General features: G+C 41.2%; 1 long non-coding RNA gene across 1 annotated transcript; it reads right to left on the bottom strand.

Annotated features, from left to right (window-relative positions):
- Positions 1–232: 232 nt before the first annotated feature.
- On the bottom strand, positions 233–2,937 carry LOC121823142 (uncharacterized). Its single transcript, XR_006064487.2, has 3 exons — positions 2,799–2,937; positions 1,487–1,564; positions 233–380 (listed from the first exon to the last, which is right to left on the bottom strand). It is a non-coding gene; the product is annotated as an uncharacterized LOC121823142 (long non-coding RNA).
- Positions 2,938–7,329: the final 4,392 nt, after the last annotated feature.

Below are 7,329 nucleotides of genomic sequence, written 5' to 3'. Positions count from 1 at the left end.
ACAGACCCTACCCCCTCAGACCATAAACTGTAAACTATAAGCCCTTCCTCCCCAAAGCGGCTTCTTATCAAGAATATCAAGGAATGAGTACAGTTGGAAAATTGTTTGGTGAAGGATGCATGAAGTTTCATAATTCAAATCAAATTGTTTCAGTATGCAGGATATATATGTATATATATGTGTGTGTATTTATTAATTAATTAAATCATTTAATTTTTTTCATTTGAAAAAGTCAAGCAATTTAAAACATTTATTTTAGTTTTGGTTTAGTTTTGGAAAACTTTGAGAAATTTTCACACATATTTCAGATCATCATTCCCCTTTGGTTTCCTGTGCATTTGCTAACCTCTGGTGGCCAAAGTTTCCTCCAATTACAATAACTATGAGAGAAAAAGAGAACAATGATTAAAAATTGGCTTCACATAGTAAAGTTTACATTAAAACTGTGTTTATTCCATGACAAAGCTTAAGAACTTAGTACAAGTCAGATACTCTAAGGCATAAAAATTATTAAAACAATGTCCCTGCTTTCACATAATTTTAGTTTAGTGAGAAAAATATATCATCAAAAACCAATGAAACCAAATTGTGCTAAATGTTTCACTGAAAGGGTGGGTCAGCACAAAGATACAAGGTAGAGACGCTTGCTTTATGAGAAAGTTAAGGAAGGGAGGAGGCAGGAAGGGTTCATGGTAGAATTTTCCTGGTGGAGAGATAAGGAGTCAAGAACAGATAGACACTCAAGGCAGTAACCAAATCAACAAAGACCTGACAAAGATAGATAGGCACATATGTGGAGTATAGACATCCATAGGCAAGCTAGTACAGAAGTTTACTTAATAACTGTGTTTCCCAGAGTTTGGCCATTTCAAAAACAAATGGTACTACTATTTATTTAACGTAATATTTAAATGACTCTCTAAAACATAAATGCCTAGTTTAGTTTCTTATTAAGCAGTAATATCCATGAAATCACACATCTGAAGTGCTAATTGCATGGTTCTACTATCCATTAAACAAAAATAAGTAGTATAATTGTACAAATGCTCTCACTAGCACCACTTACGTTGTCTTTCAGGCCCCCAGAGGCTAGTACTCTGCTAGTTGGGAAACAGTGCTTTGCAGCTTTTGTGAACTGTGGGGGAAGGTGGGGGAAAAGCTTTCTCCTAGGAGAACATTCTCTAATAAAGCACTGAATTTCCACCAGACACAAGCAGGTGATGATGAAAAAATGTGAACACGAGTGATCAGAGAGAAAGCTAACTCTGTAAGGTGAGAAGAAAGAGGGAACACATGATGGCATAGAAGGAAAAGTTTCTTGCTCATAGGGATCCAGTAGGAAAAACAAGCTGATAGGTAACTTTAAGTTAGGAAATCTGGGGTTTGTTTATTTATTTGTTTTGTATTTGATGGTCATTTGAGCAAGGCTATCAGGATAACTACTAGCCCTAATTAGTTATTTAAATTTAAATTTCCATTAACTCACGTTAAGTAAACTTTGTTTCAATCCAGCAGTCACATTAGCTACATCCAAAGTACTCAACAGTCACATGACTAGTGGTTACTGTATGAAACAGAGAAAATACAGGGCATGTTCATTACTGCACAAAATTCCTTCTTTTCCATCTGTCTTTTAGATACAGTTGCAAACAAAAATTATATATATTTAAGACATATAATATGGTGCATTTTTAAAACATATACAGACTGCATAATAATTACCACTGCCAAGCTAATTAACATATCCAACACTTCATAATTGCCATGTGTCTAGGTTTTGGAAGTGTGTAAGAACCTTGTTCTCCTTGAAAATCTTGAATAATATAATATATTATTTGTATAATATAGTGACATAATATACATTAGACACTCAGAATTATTCATCCTGTGTTACAGGAATCCTGTCACCTAATCAATAGAAAAATTTGGGTCAGAGAGGTGGAGATTCATTGAGAGTGGACATGGCCAAAGATAAGGCAAGGGAAAGAGAGGTGCAGGCCTTTTTTGAACAAGGAAGCAGTAGCATGGCCAGCTGCACAGTAGTTGATAATCCCATGCAGATTCCCCATTCTGTCTTATAATTATTGTGCGTGGATTTTGCTTGTTAATAAACAGCAAAATAATCCCTTGAAGTTACTGATTTTGTCAAATACAAATAGACTAGATATTTTAACATTAACTCTTGTTGATAACTTGTTTTGTTATGTGTAATTTTACTATGTTAAACTTAAAACCTTCCTTTTTGATTAGACAGAAAGGGGGAAATGCCATGGGATAACCCCTGTGTATGCTGTGACTATGTATTGCTCTCATTGGTTTATAATAAAGCTGTTTTGGCCTATGGCAAGGCAGGATAAGGTTAGGCAGAACAATCAAACTGAGGACTCAAAGGAAGAAGGGTAGAGTTGGAAGAGGTGTGAGCCAGCTGCCCAAAAGTAACATGCCAGAGGACTGGTAAAGCCACAGCCATGTAGCAATACATAGATTAATAGAAATGGAATAAATAGTAATAGAATTAATTACTTTAAGAGCTAGTTAGTAATAAGCCTGAGTTATATTGGCCAAGCATTCTGTAATTATTATAAGCTGTTGTGTGTTATTTGGGACCAGACAGTCAGGACAAAAGGCTCTGCCTCTGTTTACAATCCTATATCATTTAAGCATTGTTCCTTTGGGTAATATCTCCTCATTGAATAATATTGTACTAGAAAAGTAGGATGTGAGGACCTAACATTGCCAAACTATGTTTTAAGGGGAAGATTACCCAAAGGAAACCAGACTAAGAATGTTTTACTTACCACAACAACTAAAAGACAATGGCCTGATAAAAGGGGAAATATGTTGTCCTGTAGGAGCTTGTTTGATTATGGCAAGATGTAAAACCCTACATAATGAGAGAAATTTCAAACCCCTCTTGCTGTTGCTGGAATTCCCTGGAGCAGCTTCTTCTGGATGAAAAGAACAAAACAGAAGGAAGGCTCTAAGTGAGAAGGTTCTAAGTTCTACTGAAGGTTATACCTCCGCAACTCTAAGTTTCTACTGAGGTCCACCTAGATCCCTGACCAGGCTGCCTCCCAGCACAGGACATCCCTACTGCTCATCATAACTTAAGATTTCTCTCTTGGGCACAATCTTTCTCTGGCTATTCCTCTCCACTCCCAGAATGTACTTGTATATGGTTCTTGTTTCTATTCACTGTGACCATGTGCTCACTTCTTCTGAGTCTGAACCTTCCTGTTAGTAAGAATAGAATAATAGTCTCTGTAGAAAATCCAGAATTGAAAGACCATGCACAGGGGATGCTTAGGAGAAACAGAAAATTCCAATAAATATCTGTAACTTATGTCACAGGACTGTTCCTATCTCTTGGTTTTTACATGGCTTACAGAGCAGAATGAAGTTGAGCATCCTCACCTGGGAAGCCTCAATTAATTAAAAAAAAAAGCAAATCCTTGTGAAAGATGCTTGAATAGTTAAGTTTCTTATAAAATACAAGGTATGACTATAAAATTGAAGGGACTTGAATGGAAACAGAAGTGTCCCAGGGTCAGTCATTAGTGAGAATAATGACTGTTTCCAAAAACTCCAGACAAATGTTTAAAATCATGCCAAAAACACAGCCCATCTTTGAAAACAATGACCTGCTAGTAAACAGACGACCACAAAGCTGCAGGAAAATTTGTCAACTTACTCACTGAGTGTGACAGTGCATTATATTACTTCCTTAAGGATCTGAAGGGGTGGGGAGAAGCAGAGCACCAATATGAGTGAGTCAAGGGCCCGAATTCAATCAAGATCATGCCCTCAAACTAGAGAATCATACAATTAGTATAGGTAGTACAGGAATGCATGCACCGTGTGTGTGTGTGTGTGTGTGTGTGTGTGTGTGTGTGTGTGTGTGTGTACTTGTGTATGTTTGTAAATGTGCATGTTCAGGGAGGTGAGCAGGTGCTCATGTGTGGGCCTACATTTAGAAGCCAGATGACAACCTTGGGTATTGTACCTCAGGTACCATCCACCCTGTTTTTTGAAGCAGGGTCTCTTTTAAATTTATCCATAGGCAATTTTATATATGCCTACAATGTTTTATTTATTTATTTATTTATTTATTTATTTATTTATTTATTTATTTATTACGTATACAGTATTCTGTCTGCATGTATATCTGCAGGCCAGAAGAGGGCGCCAGATATCATTACAGATGGTTGTGAGCCACCATGTGGTTGCTGGGATTGAACTCAGTGCCTCTGGAAGAGCAGTCAGTGTTCTTTTTTTTCTTTTTTTTTTTTTTTTTTTTTTTACACCATTCAGTTCCACATAATAGCCACAGATTCCCCTGCTCTCCCCCTCCCGCCCCCCTCCCCTTCCCCCAGCCCACCCCCCATTCCCACCTCCTCCAGATCAAGGTCTCCCCCGAGGACCAGGATCGACCTGATAGACTCAGTCCAGGCAGGTCCAGTCCCCCCCTCCCAGACCAAGCCAAGCGTCCCTGCATAAGCCCCAGGATTCAAACAGCCAACTCATGCAACGAGCCCAGGACCCGGCACCACCGCACAGCTGCCTCCCAAACAGATCAAGCCAAATGACTGTCTCACCCATTCAGAGGGCCTGATCCAGTTGGGGGCCCCTCAGCCTTTGGTTCATAGTTCATGTGCTTCCATTCATTTGGTTATTTGTCCCTGTGCTTCAACAATTCTCGCTCATATAAACCCTCCTCTTTCTCACTAATTAGACTCCCAGTGCTCTACCAGGGGCCCAGCCGTGAATGTCTGCATCCAGATTCCTCAATCCTTGGATGAGGTTTATGGCACAACTATCAGGGTGTTTGGCCATCCCATCACCAGAGTAGGTCAGTCCTGGCCGTTGGCCGTCTCTCTACCATTGCCAGGTGGTGGTGGTGCATGCCTTTAATCCCAGCACTTGGGAGGCAGAGGTAGGCGGATCTTTGTGAGTTCGAGGCCAGCCTGGTCTACAGAGTGAGCTCTAGGAAAGGTGCAAAGCTACACAGAGAAACCCTGTCTCGAAAAAACAAAAAGAAAAAGAAGGAGGAGGAGGAGGAGGAGGAGGAGGAGGAGGAGGAGGAGGAGGAGGAGGAGGAGAAGAAGAAGAAGAAGAAGAAGAAGAAGAAGAAGAAGAAGAAGAAGAAGAAGAAGAAGAAGAAGAAGAAGAAGAAGAACTTTCTGCAGTCAGTGTTCTTAACCGCCAAGCCATCTCTCCAGCCCAGAAGCAGGGTCTCTTACTGGCCTGGAGATCAGTGATTACTTGGCTGGCCATCAAGTCCCAGCCATTAGTCTGTGTCACCCATGCTAGGGTTGCAAGTGTACACTACAGATCCAGCCAACAGATGGTACAGTCTAGGGGTCTTCATTGGGTTCATTTTATCCGCCAGTTAAAGAATTAAAATACAGGAAAAAATCTGAAGCGCAACAGGTAGCAGCAGAGAAATCTCATGCACCACAGACAGAATCTGCTTATGAAGAAAGGTGTTTGTTGGAGGGTGAGTGAACACCAGCATAGCAAACACAAAGAAAAAAGGACCCTCTGCAAAGCACGGAGGAGGGAGACTTGGAAGGTGAAAATCCGGTCTCTTTTTGGGGCCTGGGGTTTTTAAACCCTTTGAAGAGTCATCCTCCCCTACTTTAGGGTTGGTCAGTTTGGAGACAGATAGGATGTTGATGGATGGGCAACTGTTGTGCAACATGTCCTGATTTAGCCTGGACCTTGTCCAGCCAGTCCATCCGCAGGAGCCCCGGTGGTAGGAGACAGAAGTTCCCAGGTTTCCATCTCAAGTCAGGCGGTTGAGGAAGAAGCTGACCATCTTGGAAATTCACCAACTTTATTACCTATCCATGGCCCTTCTCCCTATCTCTGCTTACCAGGGAGTCTGTCTAACTCCTGGTCTCTCAGCGCCAGGCCTGGTTTTTATTTTACATGTGTCCTGGAAGTTAAACTCAGCATCTTACCAACGGAGCCACCTCCCCAGCCCTGCGATTACTATCATGATTCACGTGCTAGCATTTATTTCATTTTTAACTGAAGAACTTCTCAGTACGTAGCTTGGATAGAAGTGTTCACTAGAGCTTTGAATGTTTTGAGATGATCTCTCTAAGCACACACTAAATCTTTTCACAGAACCAAAAGGGAGGTGTATACATGTCTAAGACTGCGACTTAAAGATGCTGCTCAGTTGATCTGAAAAATCCAAGAGGAATTTCCCTCAGTTTATTACAGACAAAGCTAACAGCATGAAGAGCCATGGGAGTAGAGGGTAGGGAGTGGGGGATTGGGAGGTGAAGAGGAGGTGGCAGAGAAAGCAAGATCAGAAGACCATCCTTGGATACCCTAGACCCTATCTCAAAGAAAAAAGATGAAGTAAGATTAAAAAAAAATGTCCCCACTAAAAAGACTTTGTGTTCAGTGGCACACAGTTCAGATTATAGGATGATCTAAAGGGCAGTTGGTGTCCCTTGAGAGAAACCATGTATATGGAAGAAACAAAAGGCCAACAGGGAAAGGGGACAATAAAAATGCTTTGCTCCTTTTGCTCTGTTGACTTAAACAGTCTATATCCTCAACACAACACTGGAGTAGGCCTGTGTCCAGAACGGTGCACTCCGATCTATGAGCCAAGATGCTATTGACCCACTGTTACCTCCTATGCCCCCAGGGAGCCCGGTGAGGAGCAAGCAAGCTGAAAGTGTTCTGTTCACATGGTGGCAGCTGTGGGTGTGGCTGCTGTTTCCCAGTACACTGCTGTTGAAGTCTTCTCTGAGAAAACCAAACTGCAAGAGAAGAGCCCCAAAATAGAGGCAAGTGCCACAGCACAAGGGTTCGATCTTCCCAGAAAATACGTGGACATAAGGCTCTGGGAAATCCCCACAAAGCATAAACACAGAGAGGATGTCAATGTTAAACCCAAAACTTAACAGTTACATCACAGTAACAACTTCCATTAGCATGCACCAAACTATGTAGATGAGTCCATCTAAAAAATGACCTAAATATTGACTCAATAGACTTCCTAGTCTCCAGTTAGCATTACCAGACTCCTGGCTGTACACTACACTCTGGCTCTTAGGATCCATCATTGGAATATACTTCCAATTACTATAACTGAAAGAGTATTTTTAAAATTCAGTATGAAAGGTTCAGGAAACATCACAGATATGGGGCAAACAGATTACAAGAGCCCAGAGACCAGGACAACTACTGCAGGGGAATTTCCTCTAGACAGGACAGGAATGTTGCTCTCATGAACTCTCAAGAGTATGGCTGCCTGCACAAAACTTGCCGAGACCACACCAGTCAGCGTGCAAACATGAATGGGGG

The sequence above is a fragment of the Peromyscus maniculatus genome, chromosome 16 (assembly GCF_049852395.1).
Source record: "Peromyscus maniculatus bairdii isolate BWxNUB_F1_BW_parent chromosome 16, HU_Pman_BW_mat_3.1, whole genome shotgun sequence".
Taxonomy (NCBI): domain Eukaryota; kingdom Metazoa; phylum Chordata; class Mammalia; order Rodentia; family Cricetidae; genus Peromyscus; species Peromyscus maniculatus.
Note: the sequence above shows the minus strand (reverse complement) of the source record. Positions and strands in the feature narration are given on the sequence as shown.